The following is an 11129-nucleotide window of genomic DNA, read 5'->3' as shown; positions in this document are numbered from 1 at the left end:
ATCAAACAACCTTTGTTTTTCTAATACAACTTTAAATGACAAAAGATGCATGAATCTTTTGTCACATAAAATAACAAAAAAGTTGTCATAGAAAATATGTATGAACTTATTTTTATACAAAAACAAGTTATCCATATTCTCCAAAAACTAAGATTTCCAAAAATCAAAAATCTAACCAAACTTGCAAGATGGCTCTGATACCAATTGTTGGGTTTTAGTTCAAAAATAGCTTCATAAACTAGAAAAATATGGCAACGGAAGACTTTAATTTTGAAATAACATAAACATTTTATACCCACCAAGGATCTTCTTGCAAGTTATAGAAATATTAAAATACCAACCAAAGAAGAGGTGAAGAAATAACAACCTTTGAAGTTCTTTGGGTCCTCTTGGGAGGCTTGGAAGTTGATGAAGAATGTGGAACCTTTGAGACACCAACAATGACTCAACTTGATGTAGATGCTAGTCCATAAACTCTTAAACCCTTAAGCTTTAAGTTCATAACCAATATGAACTTAAAGAAAGCTTGAAGATGGAAGTGTTCTTGAAGAAATGAAGAACAAAAGGGAGAGAGTAACCTCCTCTAAGGAGTTTACGGTTTTAAGAGGAAGGAAATGAGCACACCATTCTCTAATGCAAGCCTCTTATTTATATGCATAAAGTGAGGTTATTAACCATTAGTCCTTAGCATTTTAAGCAAACTTGTCCCCATTGTCATAAGCATGCCTCCCATGCCTTTAAAGCATGATTAGACAAGTCATACACTTCTTCTTTTTATGCATATCTCGATAATTGCATAAAGAAGAAGAAAGAAAGTCAAACTTTTATAAACTCTTTTATAAAATATAAACCTTGTCTTTTCGGAAAAAGACAAAAATATTCAACTAGTCCAAAAGTTTGTACATGACTTATAAATCATACCATATGATATATATTAAGTTACTTGCTAATGGAATTTATTATTTCCATGAAATAAATAATTTCCAATTTAATTATAAGAGTTTTATTGAATATTTATTTAAACCAATTTCTAATAAATAATCAATTGTATCAAGTTGTTCTTAGTTTGACCCATTAGTATCATATGTTATTTAGCAATATCACTTTAATATGACTCTTGAGCATACTAGATCTTTCAATACAATCCATGCTATCCAACTTAGCCATTACTACTGCCATATCATCAGAAGTTGCGTTCACTATCCCTCGAGTCGTGTCATTTCGAGGATTATGATATTCTCTTGAGTGTTTAGAGAATTCTTCAATCAACCTTTTATTGCAGCTGGTGCTTTCTTCGTGAGTGGTCCATGGGAATCAAGGAGATGCCTGGTTGTCACATTTACCCCATCATAGAAAATGAAGACCTCTTGTTGAATGTTGATGTCATTCTGGGGGCAATTTCTCAGCAAGCCTTTGTATCTCTCACATGCCTTATAAAGTGATTCGCCTCCTAGCTGTTCAAAATTGGCAATTGCTTTCTTTAACTTCGCGCCTTTCGATGGTGGGAAAATTTTTGTATGAACTCTTCAAGCATCTTTAGCCATGTTGTTATTGATCCTGGTGGGAGGGCCTTCAAACAATCCTTCGCGGCTCCCTTGAATGTAACCGATAACATCGTTAGTAGCATAGTCTCATGTGGCACATTTGGAGTGTTGAAGTAGTCAGCAATGTCGTTGACCTCGTCAATGTGTTTGTAGGCATCCTCGTGATCCTTCCCGTAGAATGGGATGTCTTTCAGTTGGGCGAGAATGTGACCCTTCAACTTGAAGTTTGCTGTTTCTGGAATGTCGGGTTACACAAGACCTGGCCTAGTATCGTCACACATCCTTTTCCTGTACTCCTCCATTGAAATGTATACAATATCTGCCATTACTACTTCTGACTCGGGTTTACTATTTTCTTCAGATTTGGGTGTCTTGGGCTCGTATTCTGCTGCCTTCTTGTCGTGGGTTTTGTTGAAGCTTTCAAAGTTGCTTGTTTCCCCGGTTGTTTTGTCCTTCTTTTTGCGAAAAGCTGATTCCGGATCCTCCAATGGTGGCACTACTGGAGATTTGGATCTTCGGTTCATACACTAACTGAAACAAAATAGAAAATCACGCGTAAAACGAACAAAAACGAAGAAAATGAAAATTGGAAGTACGCCAAACACGACATGGTTATTATTGACCACGGCGTGTTTAACGCAAAAATAGAATAAAATGAAAATAAAAATATAAACATAAAACTTGTAACTTTATATGAGAAAAATCTCACACAAATGATCGATAACAATTAGCAAATAAATTTGACTATTAGTGAACCGTTCCCCGACAGCGGCGCCAAAAACATGATATGTGTAATATATACTAGTTTTAATCCTAACTAATTTAGACAAAAACCAATACATGATAGGCAGTGTACCTAATCGAATAGTAGTTTAGTGCAGTTAAGTAAGGTATTGAACACAGGGAACAGTAATGATAATTAAAATTACTACTAATGTTAACTAATTTAAAAAATGATAAAAAGGGGGTTTTCTCTAGTTTTACAAGACTAGAAACTTAAATAATCACTCAAACACTTATCAATGAATTAATTAACAACTAATTAATGAACAAAATACGATTTGAATCAAGAATATTAGAAAGAATTCCGTTTAGATGCGATTCACTTACTCTTATGGTTGATTTCGTGGAAAGTGCAATGGATTAATATGTCATCAATTACCGATTTCTGATGTGATTAGGTTAATGTTCACTAGACTAATCCTTTAGCAAACAAATCAATCCAAACAGTGATCAATTGATTAAACTAATATGTTTACTGGTATTAATTCGAATCATGCAAGACTTGTAATGGTGATTAATTTAATTGGTTGATTAAATTAAATCATATATGGTTGGTCATCATATATAGCTCACACATCAATTTATTTATTTTATTATTAATCCTAGGTTTTGTTCAAAACATTAGTATTACAATCTTGATGGTCACAAAACTATAAGATTCAAGGAATCAAGAAAGATGTTCATACAATCTCAATTAACTTAGTAGTTAACAGAAAAATAATTATCATTAACATATAAGGTTCTTTTAACAAACTAACACGATGAATAATCAACTCAACACAATCCTAAACCACAAAATCAACACATAGTTGTAAGATCCTCTACTCTAAATGAAAATAGGGTTTTTAGCCCATGACTTCAGCAAATACAATCATAAAAACGAAATTCAACATTGCAAACATGATGTAAACAAAGTAATTAGGTAAAGTAAAGATGATCTGGCTTAGAAATCTTCAAAAACAAGCTTCCAATCGAATTATGCACTACACAGATCCTAAGGGATGTCTCTGGCCTACAAAAGTCGATAAAAACTTCCAGCATAAGTTAGGGTTTCGAAGAGAAACGATCCATATATAGATTCTGAAAAATGGTCAAACACAGCGTGTTTAGACACCAACACGCCGTGTTCTTCATTAAAAACGCGTATCCAACAAAGTAATATGCCATCGCGAATATTCAACACCACACGCCGTGTTCTTCTTAAATTCCTTCTTTTCCTTCCGAGCATGTCCTGGCTGCTGTAAAATAAATTTTCGACCAATTAAGTACCTTTTGTTCAATAATTGACACACATGCAACAAAAAATATTAAGATAATGCATGAATTATATGACTAAATATGCACATATCATCGACTTAGGGGAGTTTGGGGATAGTTTGATGATAAGATAAAGATTGGTCATGTTCTAATGAATAGGTGACTGGTAGAGCTGATATTCAGACCAGTGTCCTGTTCATCGATCTTTCAGACTGAGAGGGGAGTTCCTTCACTATACTCGTCAGTCGAAGGCACCAATTTCGGTCCATTGGATTATGTTTGTAGGATGATAGTTAATTTCCTATTATGCTTGTGTATGCTTGTTGTCTCTGTAACTCTTGTTGATATGATTGTATGCTAGTTGTAGGGGTAAAATAGACCCAATACCAGTTGAAAGAGACTGAAGGGGGTGAAATATACCTAGTACCGGTTGAAAGAGACCAAAGGGGGTGAAATATACCCAGTACAAGTTGAAAGAGACCGACAGGGGTGAAATAGACCCAGTACCGGTTGAAAGAGACCGAAGGGGGTGAAATATACCCAATACCGATTGAAAGAGACCGAAGGGGGTGAAATATACCCAATTATGTTTTGACTGTTATGTATGTATGCTATGAGGTATTTTGCGGAAGCTCACTAAGCTTTGTGCTTACAGTTTTGAGTTTATGTTTCAGGTACTTCCAGCTTGAAAGGGAAGGGCTCGACTTAATCGGAGCACATCCACCCATGTTTCCGCAACTCTATGATTTTGGGATTATACTCTGATAACTGTTTTACTCTGATATACTTTTGAATGATTGAAAAGGATAAATGGTGTTTATGGTTGAATTAAAAATGAAAATTTTACCTTATAATTTTGCGACGTTACAGTTGGATCCTATAGACAGTCGAATACTTCACCCTACCTTAATCCCTTCATCATACAAGAACAGGAAATAAGGCTAAGTCAAACATTTTTAGGCTATAAAATCTTAGTTATGTACAACTATGATGCACACATATTAGGCAATTGTATCATGAAATTCCAGAGATCCCTAGCCTATCACTAGCATTTAGTACTATCGTACTCATCAATAACAAATAGCAGTGTGGATAACTTGGGGTATGCTTTCTTGCTCCGACTGATCGTACACGTCTCGTCCTTCCTTGGTTACTTTTGAAAACAATTATAAAATATCATTTTGAAAACAATATGAAAACTTTTGCAGATCCTTGGTGTGACATCCCCAATCATGGTCCTTTTAAAAATGTTATTTATGCTTATTTAGAAATCAGATTATCCTTTTTGAAAAGTAGTATTGCGGAATTTGTTCCCAGAAAAACATGATAATAATATTATCAAATCATTTCCGAAGAAATGTATTTTATTTATATTAAAACATTGGGATGTCATCGTTAATACAAAAAAATAAGCATAAATAGACCTTACATTCATTTACACTAATGATTTACATCTCCTTTAATCTCTCAGTGTAATGTGTCTTCGTATCGATACCTGTGATACAAATAAACTGAGTGGGTCAGGTTGGGAAACCTGGTGAGTACATAAAGATTTCAATCCCACAATGTTATATCATATATATATATATATATATATATATATATATATATATATATATATATATATATATATATTAGAACTCACAATATATACAATTTCACCTCATATAAGCAATTTTACCCCACGCCGTCGATTCTCACAACGACACGATCCATACTCTCGGATCTAAAATTAACAGCTTTACCTAATCCATACTTCCAGATGAGGTATGTCTAATCCATGCCCTCGGATCAATGACAAATGACTATGCCCACTCCATACTCTCGGACTAGGGACGGATGACTATGTCTAATCCATGCTCTTGGATTAATGACAATTTTTAAAGTTCTACCCTCCCTGTATATCTCACTCGTACTCATAAGAAGATACTACCCAATATTCCTCTTAATTAATTTGGGTTTACTCTGTATCCTAAATCATCATATATTGCCAGTTATGCTCTTAACATGTATTTCAGGCAATATCAAATATTTCACACATAAACATATATATAATACTTTAATTAATACTTGTACTAAAATCATGTTCATGAAAGGGACTATGAACTCACTTGTTAAAGTGACGACTCCAATCTCGGGCAGAGCTTCGCTTCTAACAATTTTATTTTCCTTCGACGAAACCTAGTATCATTATCACCAGATTTTAGTCTAATATTTATTGCGACTACTTATTAACTCAAGGTCTACGAGATATATCATTTTATAAGTGTTAAAAAAATACTTTTCAGCTACTATGTACAGACATGGGCCGGACATGAAACACCGAAGCGCAGGACCATTTTGGCATTTAAGTTGTTCTGAAATCCAACAACCCTATGCGGCCCTTCAAACCAGATTCCTCGTACCACGAGTAGTTAAAAGGTATTATAATAACACTCTGTATATTTTATAATACTTACATATATTGTTTATAGGTTCATAATAACGATAATGAATTTAAACATAACCTATACTTAAAGTAGGGTAAGCATAACTCACTTCCAATGGAGTTTAGCTAGGAGTCGGGCTCCTCGGGGACAGAACTTCTGAGCCGAAAGCTCTTTTTCTCGGAGCCTTCTGGCGCTCCGGGACTTGCCTCTAACACTTAGGAAGTGCTAGGGAATGGTAGGGTTTAAGAAGCATGTTTGAGAGAGAAAGAATGGGAAAGGTGTGAGAAAAATGGAAGAACTTCGTGTAACATCCCAATCTTCAGGTACGAATTTTAAGATTTTTACATTTATATTTAAGGGAAATTCGACGAGTTGGAAAGATCCAACTCATCGTGTAGAGTTTAATTGCCACCCATCTTTCAGAGTCTACTCGGTGAGTTGGAAGGCCACAACTCGACGAGTTGAAGGCTGAACATGAAAACACTAATTTTCAGGGTTTGCACCCTATTTAAAGGCCTTAAATCTCATTGTTAGCCACCCTTATCGCTCCCTTTGTCCAGAGAAACACTAGTTCGTGTTTCATCTCTCATTTTGTGTGTGTGTGAGCTTGGAGTGTGATTTTTGGTGCTCTTTTGGAAGGAACTTGAAGCTTGAAGAGTGTTGATTGAGAGGAAGGCTGTAGATCCGGTGTCTACACTGTTGTGGCAACCATTGTGAGGTATAAAGTCGATACCTTGGCCATTTATTTCTTAGATCTCCTTCTATGGAAGTATTTTGCCATTTTTGGTTCATATTGGAGTCATTTTTGGAATGATGCATTACTTGAAGTTGCCACTTCAGTTCTGGATGTTTTGTTGCCCCTTGGGCCTAAAGTCTCAAGCTTTATCAAGTATTAGTCCTCCTCCATGCCCTAAGTTACTTAATAAAGCTTTGATGGAGTGTTTTAGCCCTTTGATGCCATGCATGGACGTAAAGTTAGAAACTTTACGTGGTATCTCAACCCTAGGGGACCAGATCTATAGTTTGGGGAATTAGACTCGCTTAAAAGTGGTTGAATGAGTTAAGACAAGAAGAACTCAACGAGTTGCCATGCCAACTCGGAGAGTTGGCTCGGGGTTTATCCGATCTTCTGGACGCTGTATGAACTCGACGAGTTGTTGTGATAACTCGACGAGTTGACTAGGATTTTCCCGGTATTTTGAGTTCTAAAGGAACTCGACGAGTCAGAAAGATGCACTCGACGAGTTGGGTCAACATGGACTGTTAACCTTGACTGTTGACTCTGACTTTGACCATGGTTGACCAAGTTTGACTTAAAGGGTATTTTGGTATTCGGGATTTTAATGAAGTTAGTTACATGGTTGTTGTAGGCAGTTGAGTTCGGAGCTGTGAGTTGCGTTTTGATCTTACCGGTTCAGCACTACTTGTGAGGTGAGTTTTCCTCACTATACTTGCGGGTCGAAGGCACCAATGCTGGCCCAGTGGATTGATATTCTGTTATGCATGTTGCTATGCTGTTATTATCGGTTAGATCGATATCCTGGTAGATAGGATGATGTTATGTATAGTGGTCTGTTGGATCTGTTTGACTGTCTATATGCTGTTATGTGATTATCTGATATAGGTGAACATTTTTGATTGGTGGTTGAGGCTTCACTGCTTTGTGCGTAAGCCAAAAGGTCGGGGCATTCCAACCCGATGGTTGATTGGACCCATAGTATGTTGGCATTCCAACCCGATGGTTGAGGGGCCTGGGGTATTCCAACCTGATGGTTGATTGGACCCATAGTATGTTGGCATTCCAATCAGATGGTTGAGGGGCCTGGGGTATTCCAACCCGATGGTTGATTGGACCCATAGTATGATGTTGTTATTATATATGTGCTATTTTTTATGGTTCGGTATTTTGGGGGAACTCACTAAGCTTTGGGCTTACAGTTTTGGATTATGTTTCAGGTACTTCGGATGATCGCGTGAAGGCGAAGGATTGATCGTGCACTTCCTCACATTTTGTGTTATGATTTCTGGGATTTCTCTGATGTTAAATTATTTTGAAAACAATTTGTAAACAATGAATAGTTTTTGGGTTGTCTAAAAAGTTTGAAATTTTTATGAAATTTATGGATGTTACAAGTTGGTATCAGAGCCTTGGTTTGAGTGAATTAGAGGAACACTCGTGTGAATCTAATCTCAAACTAAGGAAAAGATTTTCAAAATGGTTTTCAAATGATTTTTAAAATACTAAAGGAGGATGCGATGTGTACGATCGGCTGGAGCCAGTAAGTAGACCCCAAAATACCATGCTATTACTTGATATTGTGATATGTTAGAACAACATGCTAGTGATAGGCTAGGGATCTTCAGGAATTACATGATAGAATTGCCTGATTATATGATGCCTGATAGCCTTGGGTCTTTCTTTTATGAAATTGACATCATTACTGTAGTTGCTTAGTGTATGCATCATAGTTGTATAAAACTAAGTTCTTATAGCCTGAGAATGTTTGGTTTGGCCTTATTTCCTGTTCTTGTTTGATGAAGGGCTTAGGGTAGGATCAGACATTCGGATGTCTATAGGGTCCAGTGTTATGTATGACTAGCATACACGAGTGCTGCAGGGTTGGTGGAAGTTTCATGGACGAGTTGTGCGGGGTCAGCCGACGAGTTTGGGGATATTTAGCCCTTCCTATAGGGAGTGAGGATTGAGTGTATAGTTCTGCTTGCGAGTATAGTTAGGGAATTGTGAGGATCCTTGAGACAAATATGGGTAGGTGTGGAAGGTAGTATGGGCCCGTACTACTGAGACGATTATGCGAATTATATGATATCTTTCTGTTATATTTTCAGCATGGTGGTTATGAGACGATTCGGGGCCAGATTAGGGTCGGGATCAGGAGCTGGCAATCAGGGTGGGCCGGCATTGCCCGAGACCATTGATCAGATGAGACCAGATGAGTTGGATGCCAGGATTAGGGAGATCCTGCATGATGAGGTTGCTACACTTTTTCGGGCTTAGTTGTCGGAGATGTTTGGGTGTATTAAGACCGCTATGGTTGAGTACTTTGATGAGCGTTATGCAGCCATTGCTAAGACGGCTGCCGCTGCAGCCTCAGTAGCCGTGGCGGTTGCAGGTGGTGGGGCAGGTCGGGCCTTTCAGTATCGGGACTTTGATAATAAGAAGCCCTCGACTTTGATGGGGTTCAGGACCCAATTGTGGCCATGAGATGGCTATCTGATGTGGAGGGATGTTTCTTCACTTGTTCATGTCCTGCTGACCAGAAGGTCAGGTGCGCTCTGAACCTCTTAAGGTCCAGAGCGAAGGATTGGTGGAGACTTGTTACAGGATCATACTCCGCTGTGCAGAGGGCTGCAGTATCTTGGGATCAGTTCAGGGATATGTTTCGCACTCGCTACATTCCTCAGGTCTAGCGGGAGAGGTTGGCTCAGGAGTTCTTAGAATTGAGGCAAGGATCGAAGTCGGTGACGGAGATCACCCGGATGTTTACTGAGAGGGCGATGTTTTGCCCTGAGTTTGCTTCAGAGCAGGCTCAGATGACCCGTTATCTGAGCATGCTCAAGATGGACATCAGACAGTTTGTTTTTACTCAGCGGTGTGACACTCTGCTGGAGTCACAGGAGCCTGAAAGGCGGCGTGAGATTGAGATTGAGTTGCAGTTGAGAGAGCAGAGGCAGGCCCCGACACAGTCGCAGTCGGCGCCGAAGTGGTTCAAAGCCGCTGATTCTAGGTCGGGAGGTCAGCATGGCCGCACTTGTGGGAAGTGCGGGAAGGTTCATATTGGAGCATGTCGGTCTAGTAGTGGGTGCCACAAATGTGGCAAGAAGTGCCACATTGTGAGGGATTGTCGACATCAGACTCCAGCTTCTGGCATCAGACTTTGTTATCACTATGATCAGGTGGGCCATATGAAGGCCCAGTGTCCCTTGTTAGCCGCCAAGCCGGTGCAGGCCCCGGCACCGGCTACATTGAGGATTACTGACGGGAGTTAGGGCAGAACGTAGCCCCTGAGGGCTCGAGGTTGCGCTTTTCGGCTCACTGCCGAGGAGGCCATGACAACACCAAATGTTGTGACTGGTATGTTTATGTCCCTTATCTTATTGATTATGTTTACTGTATGCTCATATGTGTGCACCAATGTTAGGTACGTTCCTAGTAAACTCCTTTCCTGCTTTAGTGTTGTTTGACTAGGGTGCGAGTCGGTCTTTTGTTTCTCGATCTTTCAGTAGAGAGTTTGCTTTTCCCATGGGGGAGTTGGAGTGTCCGTTGCGAGTTTCGATCGCCAACGAACACGGGGTTTCTGCTTCGTCGGTTTATCAGGATTGCGTTCCAGAGATATTCGGAGTGTCTTTTCCGATTGATTTGATTTTGATTCCCATGGGGGATGTTTGTGTGATCGTGGGTATGGACTGGGTGAGTCAATTCAGTGCCATGATCGACTGCGAGGGACAGCGTGTGGTGGTTCGAACCCCAAGTGGGGGAGAACTGGTCATTTAAGGAGAGGTCACCAGATTGGGTTTAGGGTTTTGTTCAGCAACCAGGGCTCGGCAGTATATTCAGCACGGGTGTGCGGGATATTTGGCATATGTGGTTTCAGATGTTCCAGTCGTCAGAGAGTTCACTGATGTATTTTCGGAGGAGTTACCCGGAGTGCCTCCTAAGAGGCAAGTCGAGTTCCAGATCAACCTTGTGCCAGGTGCGGCCCTATTGCCAAGGCGCCGTACCGATTGGCACCGCCTGAGATGCAGGAGTTGTCATCTTAGCTGCAGGAGCTACTCGGTAAGCAGTTCATTCGCCCGAGTTGTTCTCCGTGGGGAGCACCGATTCTATTTGTCAAGAAAAAGGATGGTTCACACCGGATGTGCATTGATTACCGGGAGTTGAACAAGTTAACGGCGAAGAACCGTTATCCCATTCCACGGATTGATGATCTCTTTGATCAGCTACATGGAGCATCTTGGTTCTCCAAGATAGATCTGAGGTTTGGATACCATCAGGTCAGGGTGAGAGAGGAGGACGTGGAGAAGACCTCGTTTCGGACTCGTTATGGGCATTATGAGTTCGTGGTGATTTTATTCGGGCTCACCAATGCACCTGCAG

General features: G+C 39.5%; 1 non-coding gene across 1 annotated transcript; it reads left to right on the top strand.

The window, feature by feature from the left end:
• Window positions 1-1380: 1380 nt before the first annotated feature.
• Window positions 1381-1487, top strand: LOC145118133 (small nucleolar RNA R71). The gene has a single exon (XR_013713112.1). It is a non-coding gene; the product is annotated as a small nucleolar RNA R71 (small nucleolar RNA).
• The last annotated feature ends 9642 nt before the right edge of the window (window positions 1488-11129 follow it).

Source organism: Lactuca virosa, chromosome 5 (genome assembly GCF_052849685.1).
Source record: "Lactuca virosa cultivar CGN04683 chromosome 5, Lactuca_virosa_CGN04683_v6, whole genome shotgun sequence".
In the NCBI taxonomy this organism is placed as follows: domain Eukaryota; kingdom Viridiplantae; phylum Streptophyta; class Magnoliopsida; order Asterales; family Asteraceae; genus Lactuca; species Lactuca virosa.
Note: the sequence above shows the minus strand (reverse complement) of the source record. Positions and strands in the feature narration are given on the sequence as shown.